This window comes from Arachis ipaensis, chromosome B1, assembly GCF_059453495.1.
Source record: "Arachis ipaensis isolate K30076 ecotype BB chromosome B1, ASM5945349v1, whole genome shotgun sequence".
NCBI lineage: Eukaryota > Viridiplantae > Streptophyta > Magnoliopsida > Fabales > Fabaceae > Arachis > Arachis ipaensis.
This window is the reverse complement of record NC_142436.1, coordinates 45,141,869-45,160,543: the sequence shown is the minus strand read 5'-3', so window position 1 is coordinate 45,160,543 and position 18,675 is coordinate 45,141,869. Positions and strand designations below refer to the sequence as shown.

The 18,675-nt window shown below is 38.5% G+C and overlaps 1 non-coding gene across 1 annotated transcript; it reads right to left on the bottom strand.

Annotated features, from left to right (window-relative positions):
- Positions 1–18,196: 18,196 nt before the first annotated feature.
- Positions 18,197–18,304, bottom strand: LOC148576409 (small nucleolar RNA R71). The gene has a single exon (XR_015904128.1). It is a non-coding gene; the product is annotated as a small nucleolar RNA R71 (small nucleolar RNA).
- Positions 18,305–18,675: the final 371 nt, after the last annotated feature.

Genomic DNA, 18,675 nt, shown 5'->3' with positions numbered 1-18,675 from the left:
TTTAGGGATGTTTTCATTAGTTTTTATGTTAAATTCACATTTCTGGACTTTACTATGAGTTTGTGTGTTTTTCTGTGATTTCAGGTATTTTCTGGCTGAAATTGAAGGACTTGAGCAAAAATCAGATTCAGAGGTTGAAGAAGGACTGCTGATGCTGTTGGATTCTGACCTCCCTGCACTCAAAATGGATTTTCTGGAGCTACAGAACTCAAAATGGCGCGCTTCCAATTGCGTTGGAAATAGACATCCAGGGCTTTCCAGCAATATATAATAGTCCATACTTTGCCCAATTTTAGACGATGCAAACTGGCGTTCAACGCCAGTTCTCTGCCTAATTCTGGCGTCCAGCACTAGAAACAAGTTGCAAAGTGGAGTTCAACGCCCAAACTGGCATAAAAGCTGGCGTTCAACTCCAGGAATGACCTCTACACGTGTAACACTCAAGCTCAGCCCAAGCACACACCAAGTGGGCCCCAGAAGTGGATTTATGCATCAATTACTTACTTCTGTAAACCCTAGTAGCTAGTTTATTATAAATAGGACTTTTTACTATTGTATTAGACATCTTTGAATCTTTTGATCATCTTTGGATGCCTGGTTCTTAGATTAGAGGGGTTGGCCATTTGGCCATGCCTGGACCTTTCACTTATGTATTTTCAACGGTAGAGTTTCTGCACTCCATAGATTAAGGTGTGGAGCTCTGCTGTTCCTCAAAGATTAATGCAAAGTACTACTGTTTTCTATTCAATTCAACTTATTCCACTTCTAAGATATTCATTCGTACTTCAACTTGAATGTGATGAATGTGACAATCATCATCATTCCCTATGAACGCGTGCCTGACAATCACTCCCGTTCTACCTTCGATTGAACGAGTATCTCTTAGATTACTAATACAGGGGACCGAGTCCGAGATATTGGGATCTTCGTGGTATAAGCTAGATTGATGGCGGCATTCATGAGAATCCGGAAAGTCTAAACCTTGTCCGTGGTATTCCGAGTAGGATTCTGGGATTGAATGACTGTGACGAGCTTCAAACTTGCGAGTGCTGGGCGTAGTGACAGACGCAAAAGGATAGTAAATCCTATTCCAGTATGATCGAGAACCTCCAGATGATTAGCCATACAGTGACAGCGCATCGGACCATTTTCACAGGGAGGAATAGGATGCAACCAACGACAAAGGTGATGCCTGGTAGCACGAATCACGAATCACACTTTTCACAATGCGTGCCACTGACCAGCAAGTGCACTGGGTCGTCCAAGTAATACCTTACGTGAGTAAGGGTCGAATCCCACAGAGATTGTTGGTTTGAAGCAATCTATGGTTATCTTATAAATCTTAGTCAGGAAGTCAATTATGTTTATCAGTTGAATTATGAATAACCAGTAGAGCATAAATTAAAAGTTACTTGTTGTGCAGTAATGGAGAATATGTTGGAGTTTTGGAGATGCTCTGTCCTCTGAATCTCTGCTTTCCTCTGTCTTCTGATTCACGCACGCACGTCCTCCTATGGCAAGCTGTGTGTTGGTGGATCACCGTTGTCAATGGCTACCTTCCATCCTTCCAGTGAAAACTACGCTCACGCGCTCTGTCACAGCACGGCTAATCACCGGTTGGTTCTCGATCCGGTTGGAATAGGATTTACTATCCTTTTGCGTCTGTCACTAACGCCCAGCCTTCAGGAGTTTGAAGCTCGTCACAGTCATTCAATCCTTGAATCCAACTCGGAATGCCACAGACAAGGCTTAGACTTTCCAGATTCTCATGAATGCCGCCATCAGTTCTAGCTTATACCACGGAGATTCTGATTAAAGAATCTAAGAGACACTCATTCAATCGGATATAGAACGGAGGTGGTTGTCAGGCACACGTTCATGGGTTGAGGAAGGTGATGAGTGTCACAGCTCATCACCATCATCACAGTTAAGCGCGAATGAACATCTTAGATAGGAACAAGCGTGTTTGAATGAAAACAGAAATACTGGCATTAATTCATTGAGACACAGCAGAGCTCCTCACCCCCAACAATGGGGTTTAGAGACTCATGCCGTCAGAGAATACAAAGTTTAGATCTGAAATATCATGAGATACAAAATAAGTCTCTAAAAGTTGTTTAAATACTAAACCAGTAGCCTAGGGTTACAAAATATGAGTGGACTATGATGGATGATGCAGAGATCCACTTCTGGGGCCCACTTGGTGTGCTGGGGCCCACTTGGTATGTGCTGGGGCTGAGACTTTAAGCAATTCACGTGCAGAGGCCAATTGTGGAGTTGAACGCCAGTTTTTGTGCCATTTTGGGCGTTCAACTCCAGTTTTTTATCCTTTTCTGGCGCTGGACGCCAGAATTGGGCAGAGAACTGGCGTTGAACGCCAGTTTACGTCATCTATCCTTGTGCAAAGTATGGACTATTATATATTGCTGGAAAGTCCTGGATGTCTACTTTCCAACGCAATTGGAAGCATACCATTTCGAGTTCTGTAGCTCCAGAAAATCCACTTTGAGTGCAGGGAGGTCAGAATCCAACAGCATCAGCAGTCCTTTTTCAGCCTGAATCAGATTTATGCTCAGCTCCTTCAATTTCAGCCAGAAAAATACCTAAAATTACAGAAAAACACACAACTCATAGTAAAGTCCAGAAATATGAATTTTTCCTAAAAACTACTAGGAATAGACTAAAAACTAACTAAAACATACTCTAAACTATATGAAATTATCCCCAAAAAGCGTATAAAATATCCGCTCATCACAACACCAAACTTAAACTGTTGCTTGTCCTCAAGCAACTAGACAAATAAAATAGAAGACTAATAGGTTGAGAAGTAATAATATCTCAGAGTTTTTGATTGAAGCTCAGATTCTAATTAGATGAGCGGGACTAGTAGCTTTTTGCTTCTGAACAGTTTTGGCATCTCACTTTATCCATTGAAGCTCAGAGTGATTGGCATCTATAGGAACTCAGAGTTCAGATAGTGTTATTGATTCTCTTAGTTCAGTATGATGATTCTTGAACACAGCTTCTTTATGAGTCTTGGCCGTGGCCCTAAGCACTTTGTTTTCCAGTATTATTACCGGATACATAAATGCCACAGACACATAACTGGGTGAACCTTTTCAGATTGTGACTCAGCTTTGCTAAAGTCCCCAATTAGAGGTGTCCAGAGTTCTTAAGCACACTCTTCTTTTTGCTTTGGACCTTGACTTTAACCGCTCAGTCTCAAGTTTTCACTTGACACCTTCACGCCACAAGCACATGGTTAGGGACAGCTTGATTTAGCCGCTTAGGCCAGGATTTTATTCCTTTTTGGCCCTCCTATCCACTGATGCTCAAAGCCTTGGGATCCTTTTTATTACCCTTGCCTTTTGGTTTTAAGGGCTTTGGCTTTTTCTGCTTGCTTTCTCTTTTTTTTTTTCTTTCTTTCTTTTTTTTTTTTCTGCAAGCTTTGTTCTTTGCTGCTTTTTCTTGCTTCAAGAATCATTTTTATGATTTTTCAGATTCTCAATAACATGTCTCATGTTCATCATTCTTTCAAGAGCCAACATATTTAACAGTCTTAAACAACAAATTCAAAAGATATATGCACTGTTCAAGCATTCATTCAGAAGACAGAAAGCATTGCCACCACATTTAACTAATTAGAATTTCTCTTATTAAAACTCGAAATTTTATTGCTTCTTATTCAAAAGATCTACTACTTTATTCATGTTTGCTGATGAAGAGAAAAATAAACTATAGCTTAATTGGAGATAAAATCAAAATAGATACTAATTACTACTATATGACTCCTAAGGTAAAATTAAAATAAGAACAGTTATCACAGAGTTAAGGCTAAGATTAGAACTCAACAACCTTGAGGTTTGGGAAGTGGATGTTCCTCTAGTCTGTGAGGTGCTTGGTCCTTCAAGAGAGAATTTCTGGCGCTTCAGTTCCTTTAAATCACGCCCTTGCTCCTCTTGGAGTGGGTTGTTTTCCTTTAGGGGCCATGATCTTAGTGATCACGGATAAGCACACCAAACTTAGAGCTTTACTTGTCCTCAAGCAAAAGAAAAAGAAGGAGATGGGTAGAAGGAGAGCTCCTCCCCACCATCCTGGCGTTTGAACGCCCAAACACTGCCTGTTTTGGGCGTTTAACGCCCAAATGCTGCTCTCCTGGGCGTTCAACGCCCAGTTGTTGTTGAACGCCAGATAGCTATCCTTACTGGCGTTCAGCGCCTACTGGATGCCCATTTTGGGCGTTGAACGCCCAAAATTGCCTTCACTGGCGTTTTCTTGCCAGTAAGCTCCCTATCTCTGTTTTGTGTGTAGATTCCTTCTGTAACCCTGTAAACTTATGCAAATGATTCTTTACCTTAGTGTCAGTGAACTTTATATAAACAAATAAAAATAAAAATAGGGCAAAATGCTTAGAGGATTGTTGCCCCATGGCTAGGTTGCCTCCCAGCAAGCGCTTCTTTATTGTCTTTAGCTGGACCTTGCTGAGCTTTTAATCTAGCTTCAGCCTTGAGCATTCTTGCTCAATGTTGCCCTCAAGATAATGCTTGATTCTCTGTCCATTGACAATGAACTTCTTATCAGAATCAATATCTTGAAGCTCCACATAACCATATGGTGATACACTTGTAATCACGTATGGTCCCCTCCACCGGGATTTCAGTTTCCCGGGGAAAAGCCTGAGTCTAGAGTTAAACAACAGAACCTTCTGTCCTGGTTCAAAGATTCTAGATGACGGCTTTCTGTCATGCCATTTTTTTTATTTTTCTTTATAAAGCTTGGCATTTTCGAAAGCTGTGAATCTGAATTCCTCTAGCTCATTTAGCTGGAGCAATCGTTTTTCTCCTGCTAGTTTGGCATCAAAGTTTAGGAATCTGGTTGCCCAGTAGGCCTTATGTTCCAGTTCCACGGGCAGGTGACATGCCTTACCATACACCAGTTGGTATGGAGAGGTCCCTATAGGGGTCTTGAATGCTGTTCTGTAGGCCCACAGTGCATCATCCAAGCTCCGTGCCCAATCCTTTCTACGGGTATTTACTGTCCGTTCCAGGATTCTCTTTAATTCTCGATTAGAGACTTCAGCTTGCCCATTGGTTTGTGGATGATATGGAGTGGCCACCTTGTGGCGAATTCCATACCGAACCATGGCAGAGTAAAGCTGTTTATTGCAGAAGTGAGTGCCCCCATCACTGATTAACACTCTAGGGACACCAAACCTGCTAAAGATATGTTTCTGGAGGAACTTCAGCACTGTTTTAGTATCATTGGTGGGTGTGGCAATAGCCTCAACCCATTTTGATACATAGTCAACTGCCACCAGAATATAAGTGTTTGAGTATGATGGTGGGAAAGGTCCCATGAAGTCAATTCCCCATACATCAAACAACTCTATTTCCAAGATTCCTTGTTGAGGCATGGCGTAACCATGAGGCAGATTACCAGCTCTTTGGCAACTGTCACAATTACGTACAAACTCTCGGGAATCTTTATAGAGTGTGGGCCAATAGAAGCCACATTGGAGGACCTTGGTGGCTGTTCGCTCACCTCCGAAATGACCTCCATATTGAGATCCATGGCAATGCCATAAGATTCTCTGTGCTTCCTCTCTGGGGACACACCTACGGATAATTCCGTCTGCACATCTCTTAAAGAGATAGGGCTCATCCCACAAGTAGTACTTTGCATCAGTAATTAGTTTCTTTTTTTGTATTCTATTGTACTCCTTGGGTATGAACCTTGCAGCTTTATAGTTTGCAATATCGGCAAACCATGGTGCTTCCTGAATGGCAAATAGATGCTCATCAGGGAATGTCTCAGAGATCTCAAGGAAGGGGAGGGACGTCCCTTCCACTGGCTCTATCCGGGACAGATGATCAGCTACTTGGTTCTTTGTCCCTTTTCTGTCTCTTATTTCTATATCAAACTCTTGCAGAAGCAATACCCATCTGATGAGCCTGGGTTTTGAATCCTGCTTTGTGAGTAGATACTTAAGAGCAGCATGGTCAGTGTACACAATCACCTTTGATCCTACTAAGTAGGATCTGAACTTGTCAATGGCGTAAACCACTGCAAGTAATTCCTTTTCTGTGGTTGTGTAATTTTTCTGGGCATCATTTAAAACGCGACTGGCATAATAAATGACATGCAGAAGCTTGTCATGCCTCTGTCCCAGTACTGCACCAATGGCATGATCACTGGCATCACACATTAACTCAAATGGCAATGTCCAGTCTGGTGCAGAAATGACTGGTGCTGTGACCAGCTTAGCTTTCAGCGTTTCAAACGCCTGTAGGCATGCTGTGTCAAACACAAATGGCGTGTCAGCAGCCAGCAGATTGCTTAGGGGTTTTGCAATTTTTGAAAAATCCTTTATAAACCTCCTATAGAATCCTGCATGCCCCAGAAAGCTTCTGATTGCCTTAACATTGGCAGGTGGTGGTAATTTTTCAATTACCTCTATTTTTGCTTGATCTACCTCTATTTCCTTGTTTGAGATTTTATGCCCAAGAACAATTCCTTCAGTCACCATAAAGTGACACTTTTCCCAGTTTAAAACTAGGTTGGTTTCTTGGCATCTTTTCAGAACAAGTTTCAGGTGATCAAGACAGGAGCTGAATGAGTCTCCATATACTGAGAAGTCATCCATGAAGACTTCCAAAAATTTTTCCACCATATAAGAGAAAATAGAGAGCATGCATCTCTGGAAGGTTGCAGGTGCATTGCATAGCCCAAAGGGCATCCTTCTATAAGCAAACACTCCGGATGGACATGTGAATGCTGTTTTCTCTTGATCCTGGGGATCTACTGCAATCTGGTTATAGCCTGAATAGCCATCCAAAAAGCAGTAATAATCATGACCTGCTAGTCTCTCTAGCATCTGGTCTATGAATGGTAAAGGAAAATGATCCTTTCTGGTGGCTGTATTGAGTCTTCTGTAGTCAATACACATGCGCCACCCTGTAACTGTTCTTGTAGGAACCAGTTCATTTTTTTCATTATGAATCACTGTCATGCCTCCCTTTTTTGGGACGACTTGAACAGGGCTCACCCAGGGGCTATCAGAAATGGGATAAATAATCCCAGCCTCTAGTAATTTGGTGACCTCTTTCTGCACCACTTCCTTCATGGCTGGATTTAGCCGCCTCTGTGGTTGAACCACTGGTTTGGCATTATCCTCCAATAGGATTTTGTGCATGCATCTAGCTGGGCTTATGCCCTTAAGGTTACCTATGGACCACCCAAGAGCTGTCTTGTGTGTCCTTAGCACTTGAATAAGTGCTTCCTCTTCCTGTGAATTTAAAGCAGAGCTTATGATCACTGGAAAAGTGTCACCTTCTCCTAGAAATGCATATTTCAAGGATGGTGGCAGTGGCTTGAGCTCTGGTTTAGGAGGTTTTTCCTCTTTCAGAAGAAAGTTCAGAGGCTCTTTCATGTCCCCTGAATCCTCCAAATCAGGCTGAACATCTTTAAAGATGTTTTCCAACTCTGATTCGAGACTCTCAGCCATGTTGATCTCTTCTACCAAAGAGTCAATAAGGTCAACTTTCATGCAGTCTGTTGATGTGTCTGGATGCTGCATGGCTTTGACAGCGTTCAACTTGAACTCGTCATCATTGACTCTCAGGGTTATTTCCCCCTGCTGGACGTCAATGAGGGATCGTCCAGTTGCTAGGAAAGGTCTTCCTAGAATGAGAGTAGCACTCTTGTGCTCCTCCATTTCCAGCACAACAAAGTCAGTGGGAAAGGCGAATGGCCCAACTCTGACAATCATGTCCTCAATCACGCCTGATGGGTATTTAGTGGAACCATCAGCAAGTTGGAGACATATCCGGGTTGGTTTAACTTCTTCAGTTAAGCCATGCTTCCTGATAGTGGATGCAGGTATTAGGTTGATGCTTGCCCCAAGATCGCATAAAGCTGTCTTGGTGCAATCACCTTCTAATATGCATGGTATCAGAAAACTCCCAGGGTCCTTAAGCTTTTCCGGAAAGCTTTTCAGAATGACTGCACTGCATTCTTCAGTGAGGAGAACTCTTTCTATTTCTCTCCACTCCTTTTTATGACTCAAGATCTCTTTCATGAACTTGGCATAAGAAGGTATTTGCTCAAGTGCCTCTGCAAAAGGAATCTTTATTTCAAGAGTCCTTAGATAATCTGCAAAGCGAGCAAATTGCTTATCCTGCTCCTCTTTCCGGAGTTTTTGAGGATAAGGTATCTTGGCTTTATATTCCTCAACCTTAGTGGTTAAAGAAGCCTTTTTAGAGGGGTTGTTATCAGCACTTGTGTGTGTCTGATCCCTCACTGGCAATTGAATGCCAGAGTCAGAAGCTGGAGTGACGTTAGACGCCAGCTCACTGTCTGTTCCTGGCGCCTGAACGCCAGAAATGTGCCCCTGTTGGGCGTTCAACGCCAGATTCTTGCCCATTTCTGGCGTTGAACGCCAATCCTGCCTTGTTTCTGGCGCTGAACGCCAGTTTTGGGCATGGTCTGGGCGTTCAGCGCCAGCCTTCCACCCATTTTCTGGCATTTTAGTGCCAGAATTATTTTTCCCTGGGCTCTTACTGTCCTCAGGGGAATCTTTGGTGGGTTACTTATTTCTTAAATTTTTGATGCCTTGAGGTGGGGTATTTAATGTTTTCCCACTTCTTAATTGAACTGCTTGGCATTCTTCTGCTATTTGCTTTGATAGCTGCTGCTTTGTTTGCTTAAACTGTTCTTCCATATGTATATTAGCTATCCTTGTCTCCTGTAACCTGTCTTTGAATTCAGCTAGCTGCTTTGTTAGAAAATCTAATTGCTGATTGAATTCAGCAGCTTGTTTTACAGTACTGAATTCAGCAGTTACTGTTTTAACCTCTTCATTCATGGAAGGGTTGCTGCTTAGATACAGATGCTGATTCCTGGCAACTGTATCAATGAGCTCTTGAGCCTCTTCGATTGTCTTTCTCATATGGATAGATCCACCAGCTGAGTAATCTAAAGACATCTGAGCTCCTTCTGCAAGCCCATAGTAGAAGATGTCTAACTGATCCCACTCTGAAAACATTTCAGAGGGGCATTTTCGTAGCATCTCTCTGTATCTCTCCCAGGCATCATAAAGAGATTCATTATCTCCTTGTTTAAAGCCTTGGATGTCCAGCCTTAGCCGTGTCATCCTTTTTGGAGGGAAATATTGATTCAGGAATTTTTCTGTCAGCTGTTTCCATGTTCTTATGCTGGCCTTAGGTTGGTTATTTAACCACCTCTTAGCTTGATCTTTTACAGCAAATGGAAACAGTAATAGTCTGTAGACATCCTGATCTATTTCCTTATCATGTACTGTGTCAGCAATCTGTAGAAACTGTGCCAGAAACTCTGTAGGTTCTTCCTGTGGAAGACCGGAATACTGGCAACTTTGCTGCACCATGATAATGAGCTGAGGATTCAACTCAAAGCTACTAACTCCAATGGAGGGTATGCATATGCTACTCCCATATGAAGCAGTAGAGGGGTTAGAATATGACCCCAGAGTCCTCCTGGACTGTTCATTTCCACTTATGTCCATGATGGATTTCTATGGATATAACTTGGACTGATTTATCTTTTTATTTATTTTATTTTATAAGAAGTAAATACTTAAATAAAATAAAATAACTAAAAAGAATTTGAATTTTTAAATAATAAAATTTTTTTTTCGAAAAAAAAATTAAAAATAATTAGTTAAAAAAAAAACAGAAATTTTTGAAAAAGAGGGGAGATATTTTCGAAAATTTGAGAGAGAGAGAGTTAGTTAGGTAGTTTTGAAAAAGTTAAGAAACAAACAAAAAGTTGGTTAGTTGGTTGAAACAAATTTTGAAAAGATATGAAGTTAGAAAAGATATTTTGAAAAGATATTTTTGAATTTAGTGAGGAGAGAGAAAAACAATAAGATAGTACAAGATTTAAAATTTTTAGATCTAATGCTCCTTGTTTTCGAAAATTTTGGAGGGAAAAACACCAAGGAACACCAAACTTAAAAATTTTAAGATCAAGACACAAGGAAACTCAAGAACACTTTGAAGACTCACAAGAACACAAGAACATGAAGGAAGAACACCAAACTTAAAATTTTTTTGAAAACCAAACAAAATTTTCGAAAATCAAAGGGAAATCAACAAGAAAACACCAAACTTAAAGTTTGGCACAAGATTTAATAGAAAAAAAATATTTTTGAAAAAGAATGTTTTGAAAAGAGTATAAAAGATTCTAACCCAATCAAATTAATGTTCTAGCCAAATGAGTTATGGGACCTTATTTTAAGAAAGATTATTTTTGAAAACACCAAACTTAAAGTTTGGCACAGGATTTAATAGAAAAATTATTTTTGAAAAAGGTTTTTAAAAAATATGATAGCCAATTATCATGAACATAAACACCACGTTCTAAATAACTGAGCTATAAATTTAAAGTATTTTAACAAGGGGTAATTAATAAAAGACTCTAAACCAAAAAAAAAAAAGAAAGATTTTTCCTAATCTAAGCAACAAAATAATCCGTCAGTTGTTCAAACACGAACAATCCCCGGCAACGGCGCCAAAAACTTGGTAGCACGAATCACGAATCACACTTTTCACAACGCGTGCCACTGACCAGCAAGTGCACTGGGTCCTCCAAGTAATACCTTACGTGAGTAAGGGTCGAATCCCACAGAGATTGTTGGTTTGAAGCAATCTATGGTTATCTTGTAAATCTTAGTCAGGAAGTCAATTATGTTTATCAGTTGAATTATGAATAACCAGTAGAGCATAAATTAAAAGTTACTTGTTGTGCAGTAATGGAGAATATGTTGGAGTTTTGGAGATGCTCTGTCCTCTGAATCTCTGCTTTCCTCTGTCTTCTGATTCACGCACGCACGTCCTCCTATGGCAAGCTGTGTGTTGGTGGATCACCGTTGTCAATGGTTACCTTCCATCCTTCCAGTGAAAACTATGCTCACGCGCTCTGTCACAGCACGGCTAATCACCGGTTGGTTCTCGATCCGGTTGGAATAGGATTTACTATCCTTTTGCGTCTGTCACTAACGCCCAGCCTTCAGGAGTTTGAAGCTCGTCACAGTCATTCAATCCTTGAATCCTACTCGGAATGCCACAGACAAGGCTTAGACTTTCCGGATTCTCATGAATGCCGCCATCAGTTCTAGCTTATACCACGGAGATTCTGATTAAAGAATCTAAGAGACACTCATTCAATCGGATATAGAATGGAGGTGGTTGTCAGGCACACGTTCATGGGTTGAGGAAGGTGATGAGTGTCACAGCTCATCACCATCATCACAGTTAAGCGCGAATGAACATCTTAGATAGGAACAAGCGTGCTTGAATGAAAACAGAAATACTGGCATTAATTCATTGAGACACAGCAGAGCTCCTCACCCCCAACAATGGGGTTTAGAGACTCATGCCGTCAGAGAATACAAAGTTTAGATATGAAATATCATGAGATACAAAATAAGTCTCTAAAAGTTGTTTAAATACTAAACTAGTAGCCTAGGGTTACAAAATATGAGTGGACTATGATGGATGATGCAGAGATCCACTTCTGGGGCCCACTTGGTGTGCTGGGGCCCACTTGGTGTGTGCTGGGGCTGAGACTTTAAGCAATTCACGTGCAGAGGCCAATTGTGGAGTTGAACGCCAGTTTTTGTGCCATTTTGGGCGTTCAACTCCAGTTTTTGATCCTTTTCTGGCGCTGGACGCCAGAATTGGGCAGAGAACTGGCGTTGAACGCCGGTTTACGTCGTCTATCCTTGTGCAAAGTATGGACTATTATATATTTCTGGAAAGCCCTGGATGTCTACTTTCCAACGCAATTGGAAGCATGCCATTTCGAGTTCTATAGCTCCAGAAAATTCACTTTGAGTGCAGGGAGGTCAGAATCCAACAGCATCAGCAGTCCTTTTTCAGCCTGAATCAGATTTATGCTCAGCTCCTTCAATTTCAGCCAGAAAAATACCTGAAATTACAGAAAAATACACAACTCATAGTAAAGTCCAGAAATATGAATTTTTCCTAAAAACTACTAGGAATAGACTAAAAACTAACTAAAACATACTCTAAACTATATGAAATTATCCCCAAAAAGCGTATAAAATATCCGCTCATCAATGCCTCCAGACGATTAGCCGTACTGTGACAGAGCATTTGGATCATTTTTCTGAGAGAGATCGAAAGTAGCCATTGGCACCGGTGACATCCTTACATAAAGCTAGCCATAGAAAGGGGTAAGATTGATTGGATGAAGGTAGCAGGAAAGTAGAGGTTCAGAGGAACGAAAGCATCTCTACACACTTATCTGAAACTCTCACCAATGATCTACATAAGTATTTCTATCCTTGTTTTCTTCTCTATTTTCGAAAACTCCATAATCAATTATTATCCGCCTAACTGAGATTTACAAGGTGACCATAGCTTGCTTCATACCAACAATCTCCGTGGGATTTGACCCTTACTCACGTAAGGTATTACTTGGACGACCCAGTGCACTTGCTGGTTAGTTGTGCGAAGTTGTGAACCATGGTATTGGCATCATGTTTTTGGCACCATTTCCAGGGAAAGAAAGAGCAACGAATTTTACATAATCAAAGTGTAATCACAATTTCTGCGCACCAAGTTTTTGGCGCCGTTGCCGGGGATTGTTCGAGTTTGGACAACTGACGGTTCATCTTGTTGCTCAGATTAGGTAATTTTCTTTTTATTTTCTTTTCAAAAATTTTTCAAAAATCTTTCAAAATTTTCTCCTTTGTTTTCGAAAAAAAATTTTAAAAATAAAAATGTTTTCAAAAATATGTTTTTCTTCAGAATTTTTAAGAATGAATTCTAGTGTTTCATAAAGCATGTCTGGCTGTAAAGCCACGACTGTAGTGCATGTTAGACGTGTCATGTCTGAGTTACATACTAAATCTTGGCTGGCTATTAAGCCATGCCTAACCGTTTGATTGGAGCTTTAGACTAAAGAGCATAAGATTCCTGGAATTCATATTAAAAATTTTGGAATCCTTATTTTTCTTTTTCAAAATGATTTTCAAAAAAATTAAAAGAAAATACAAAAAAAAAATCATAAAATCATAAAAATCAAAAATATTTTTTTGTGTTTCTTGTTTGAGTCTTGAGTCATGTTATAAGTTTGGTGTCAATTGCATATTCATCTAGCATATTTTGAAAATTCATGCATTCATGGTGTTCTTTATGATCTTCAAGTTGTTCTTGGTAAGTCTTCTTGTTTGATCTTTGCATTTGCATGTTTTGTGTCTTTTCTTGTTTTTCATATGCATTCTTGAATTCTTAGTGTCTAAGCATTAAAGAATTCTAAGTTTCGTGTCTTGCATGTTTTCCTTGCATTAAAAAATTTTTCAAAAATATGTTCTTGGTGTTCATCTTGACATTCATAGTGTTCTTGGTGTTCATCTTGACATTCATAGCATTCTTGCATGCATTCATTGTTTTGATCCATAACTTTCATGCATTGCATCAATTTTCTTGTTTTTCTCTCTCATCATAAAAATTCAAAAATCAAAAAAATATCTTTCCCTTTTTTCTCTCTCATAAATTCGAAAATTTGTGTTGACTTTTTCAAAATTTTTTAAAAATCCAATTGTTTTTATGAGTCAAATCAAATTTTCAATTTAAAAATCTTATCTTTTTCAAAATCTTTTTCAAAAATCAAATCTTTTTCATTTTTTTAGTTATTTTCGAAAATTCCAAAAATATTTTTCAAAAATCTTTTTCTTATTTTTATATCAAATTTTCGAAAATAACAATAACAATTAATATTTTGATTCAAAAATTTCAAGTTTGTTACTTGCTTGTTAAGAAAGATTCAAACTTTAAGTTCTAGAATCATATCTTGTGATTTCTTGTGAATCAAGTCATTAATTGTGATTTTAAAAATCAAATCTTTTTCAAAAACTAATTTCAATCATATCTTTTCAAAAATATCTTCTTATCTTATCCTTTTCAAAAATTTGATTTCAAAATATCTTTTCTAACTTCCTAACTTCTTATCTTTCCAAAATTGATTTTCAAAATTTGTTTCAACTAACTAACTAACTTTTTGTTTGTTTCTTACCTTTTTCAAAACTACCTAACTAACTCTCCCTCTCTCTCTAATTTTCGAAAATATCTTCCCTCTTTTTCAAAATTTCTTTTTAATTAACTAATTATTTTTTGATTTCTAATTTTTCGAAAAATTACTAACCTTTTTCAAAAACTATTTTCGAAAATCACTAACTCTTTTTTAAAAAATTATTTTCGAAAATCCTCTCCCTCTCTCATCTCATTCTATTTATTTATTCATCTACTGATGAGCGGATAATTTATACGCTTTTTGGCATTGTTTTTAGTATATTTTTAGTAGGATCTAGTTACTTTTAGGGATGTTTTCATTAGTTTTTATGTTAAATTCACATTTCTGGACTTTACTATGAGTTTGTGTGTTTTCCTGTGATTTCAGGTATTTTCTGGCTGAAATTGAGGGACTTGAGCAAAAATCAGATTCTGAGGTTGAAGAAGGACTGCTGATGCTGTTGGATTCTGACCTCCCTGCACTCAAAGTGGATTTTCTGGAGCTACAGAACTCGAAATGGCGCGCTTCCAATTGCGTTGGAAAGTAGACATCCATACTTTGCCCAAGTTTAGACGACGCAAACTGGCGTTCAACGCCAGCTCTCTGCCTAATTCTGGCGTCCAGCGCCAGAAACAAGCTGCAAAGTGGAGTTCCACGCCCAAACTGGCACAAAAGCTGGCGTTCAACTCCAAGAAGGACCTCTACACGTGCAACACTCAAGCTCAGCCCAAGCACACACCAAGTGGGCCCCGGAAGTGGATTTATGCATCAATTACTTACTTCTGTAAACCCTAGTGACTAGTTTATTATAAATAGAACTCTTTATCATTGTATTCACAGTCTTGGTTACTCCGGCCCCCCTCTGGGGCCGAGACCAATGAACTCCATTATCACTTATGTATTTTCAACGGTAGAGTTTCTGCACTCCATAGATTAAGGTGTAGAGCTCTGCTGTTCCTCAAAGATTAATGCAAAGTACTACTGTTTTCCATTCAATTCATCTTATTTCGCTTCCAAGATATTCATTCGCACTTCACCCTGAATGTGATGAACGTGACAATCATCATCATTTCCTAGGAACGCGTGCCTGACAACCACTTCTGTTCTACATTAGATTGAATGAGTATCTCTTAGATCTCTTAATCGGAATCTTCGTGGTGTAAGCTAGAATGATGGCGGCATTCAAGAGAATCCGGAAAGTCTAAACCTTGTCTGTGGTATTCCGAGTAGGATTCAATGATTGAATGACTGTGACGAGCTTCAAACTCGCAATTGCTGGGCGTAGTGACAGACGCAAAAGGATAGTAAATCCTATTCCAGCATGATCGAGAACCGACAGATGAATAGCTGTGCCGTGACAGGGTGCGTTGACCACTTTCACTGAGAGGATAGGATGTAACCATTGACAAGGGTGATGCCTCCAGACGATTAGCCGTGCCGTGACAGGGCATTTGGATCATTTTCCCGAGAGAAGACCAAAAGTAGCCATTGACAATGGTGACGCATTACATAAAGCTAGCCATGGAAAGGAGTAAGACTGATTGGATGAAGACAGCAGGAAAGCAGAGGTTCAGAGGAACGAAAGCATCTCTATGCGCTTATCTGAAATTCTCACCAATGATTTACATAAGTGTTTCTATCCCTATTTTATTAATTATTTTCGAAAATCCCATTACTATTTTATATCCGCCTGACTGAGATTTACAAGGTGACCATAGCTTGCTTCATACCAACAATCTCCGTGGGATTCGACCCTTACTCACGTAAGGTATTACTTGGACGACCCAGTGCACTTGCTGGTTAGTTGTGCGAAGTTGTGAACCATGGTATTGGCATCGTGTTTTTGGTGCCATTGCCAGGGAAAGAAAGAGCAATGAATTTTACATAATCAAAGTGTAATCACAATTTCTGCGCACCAAGTTTTTGGCGCCGTTGCCGGGTATTGTTCGAGTTTGGACAACTGACGGTTCATCTTGTTGCTCAGATTGGGTAACTTTCTTTTCGTTTTCTTTTCAAAAAGTTTTCAAAAATTTTTCAAAAATCTTTCAAAAATTTTTCTTTTGTTTTCGAAAAAAAAATATAATAAAAATAATGTTTTCAAAAATAAATTATTCTATGGCTTCAAAACTTTCAAGAATGAATTCTAGAGTTTCATGGTAACATGTTGAATCCTATCTGGTTGAAAAGCCATACCCAAACTCCTTTGGGATTGGTCTTCAACTAATCACCTCAATGGATGTAAATCCATTCTAAAGCTTGACTGGCTATTAAGCCATGTCTAACCCTCAGATTGGAGCTTTAGACTAAAGAGTACAAGATTCCTGGAATTCATATGAAAAATTTTGAATCCTTATTTTTTCTTTTTCAAAATGATTTTCGAAAATTTTAAAATAAAAAAAATCATAAAATCATAAAAATCAAAAAATATTTTTGTGTTTCTTGTTTGAGTCTTGAGTCATGTTATAAAAATCATATGCATCTTGCATTTTTCGAAAATTCATGCATTCATAGTGTTCTTCATGATCTTCAAGTTGTTCTTGGTAAGTCTTCTTGTTTGATCTTTGCATTTGCATGTTTTGTGTCTTTTCTTGTTTTTCATATGCATTCTTGAATTCTTAGTGTCTAAGCATTAAAGAATTCTAAGTTTGGTTTCTTGCATGTTTTCTTTGCATTAAAAATTTTTCAAAATTATGTGTTCTTGATGTTCATCATGATCTTCATAGTGTTCTTGGTGTTCATCTTGACATTCATAGCATTCTTGCATGCATTCATTGTTTTGATCTGAAAATTTCATGCATTGCATCATTTTTCTTGTTTTTCTCTCTCCTCATAATAAATTCAAAAATAAAAAAATAATATATTTCCCTTTTTCTCTCATCAAATTCGAAAATTGAGTTGACTTTTTCAAAAATTTTTAAAAATCAAGTTGTTTCTTATGAGTCAAATCAAATTTTCAATTTGAAAATCTCATCTTTTTCAAAATCTTTTTCAAAAATCAAATCTTTTTTAAATTTCTTAGTTATTTTTGAAAATTCCAAAAATATTTTTCAAAAATCTTTTTCTTAATTTTACATCAAATTTTCAAAAATAACAATAACAATTAATGTTTTGATTCAAAAATTTCAAGTTTGTTACTTACTTGTTAAGAAAGATTCAAACTTTAAGTTCTAGAATCATATCTTATGATTTCTTGTGAATCAAGTCATTAATTGTGATTTTAAAAATCAAATCTTTTTCAAAAACTAATTTCAATCATATCTTTTCAAAAATATCTTTCTTATCTTATCTTTTTCAAAAATTTGATTTCAAAATATCTTTTCTAACTTCCTAACTTCTTATCTTTTCAAAATTGATTTTCAAAATTTGTTTCAACTACCTAACTAACTCTCTCTCTCTAATTTTCGAAAACACCGTCCCTCTTTTTCAAAATTTCTTTTTAATTAACTAATTATTTTAATTTTTTATTTTAATTCTCGAAAACTACTAACCTTTTTCAAAATCTATTTTCGAAAATCACTAACTTTTTTTCAAAAATTATTTTCGAAAATTCCCCTTCTCTGTTATTTTTCTGTTATCTCTTTTTCATATGAGCAGGAGCAAGGACAAGAACATTCTTGTTGAAGCAGATCCAGAACCTGAAAGGACTCTGAAGAGGAAATTAAGAGAAGCTAAATTACAACAATCCAGAGAGAACCTTTCAGAAATTTTTGAACAGGAAGAGGAGATGGCAGCCGAAAATAATAATAATGCAAGGAGAATGCTTGGTGACTTTACTGCACCTAATTCCAATTTACATGGAAGAAGCATCTCCATTCCTGCCATTGGAGCAAACAACTTTGAGCTGAAACCTCAGCTAGTTTCTCTGATGCAGCAGAACTGCAAGTTTCATGGACTTCCATCTGAAGATCCTTTTCAGTTCTTAACTGAATTCTTGCAGATCTGTGATACTGTTAAGACTAATGGAGTAGATCCTGAAGTCTACAGGCTCATGCTTTTCCCTTTTGCTGTAAGAGACAGAACTAGAGTGTGGTTGGACTCTCAACCCAAAGACAGCCTGAACTCTTGGAATAAGCTGGTCACGGCTTTCTTAGCCAAGTTCTTTCCTCCTCAAAAGCTGAGCAAGCTTAGAGTGGATGTTCAAACCTTCAGACAAAAAGAAGGTGAATCCCTCTATGAAGCTTGGGAAAGATACAAGTAGCTGACCAAAAAGTGTCCTTCTGACATGCTTTCAGAATGGACCATCCTGGATATATTCTATGATGGTTTATCCGAGCTATCAAAGATGTCATTGGATACTTCTGCAGGTGGATCCATTCACCTAAAGAAAACGCCTGCAGAAGCTCAAGAACTCATTGACATGGTTGCTAATAACCAGTTCATGTACACTTCTGAGAGGAATCCTGTGAATAATGGGACGCCTATGAGAAGGGAGTTCTTGAAATTAATACTCTGAATGCCATATTGGCTCAGAACAAAATATTGACTCAGCAAGTCAATATGATTTCTCAGAGTCTGAGTGGAATGCAAGCTGCATCCAACAGTACTCAAGAGGCTTCTCCTGAAGAAGAAGCTTATGATCCTGAGAACCCTGCAATAGCA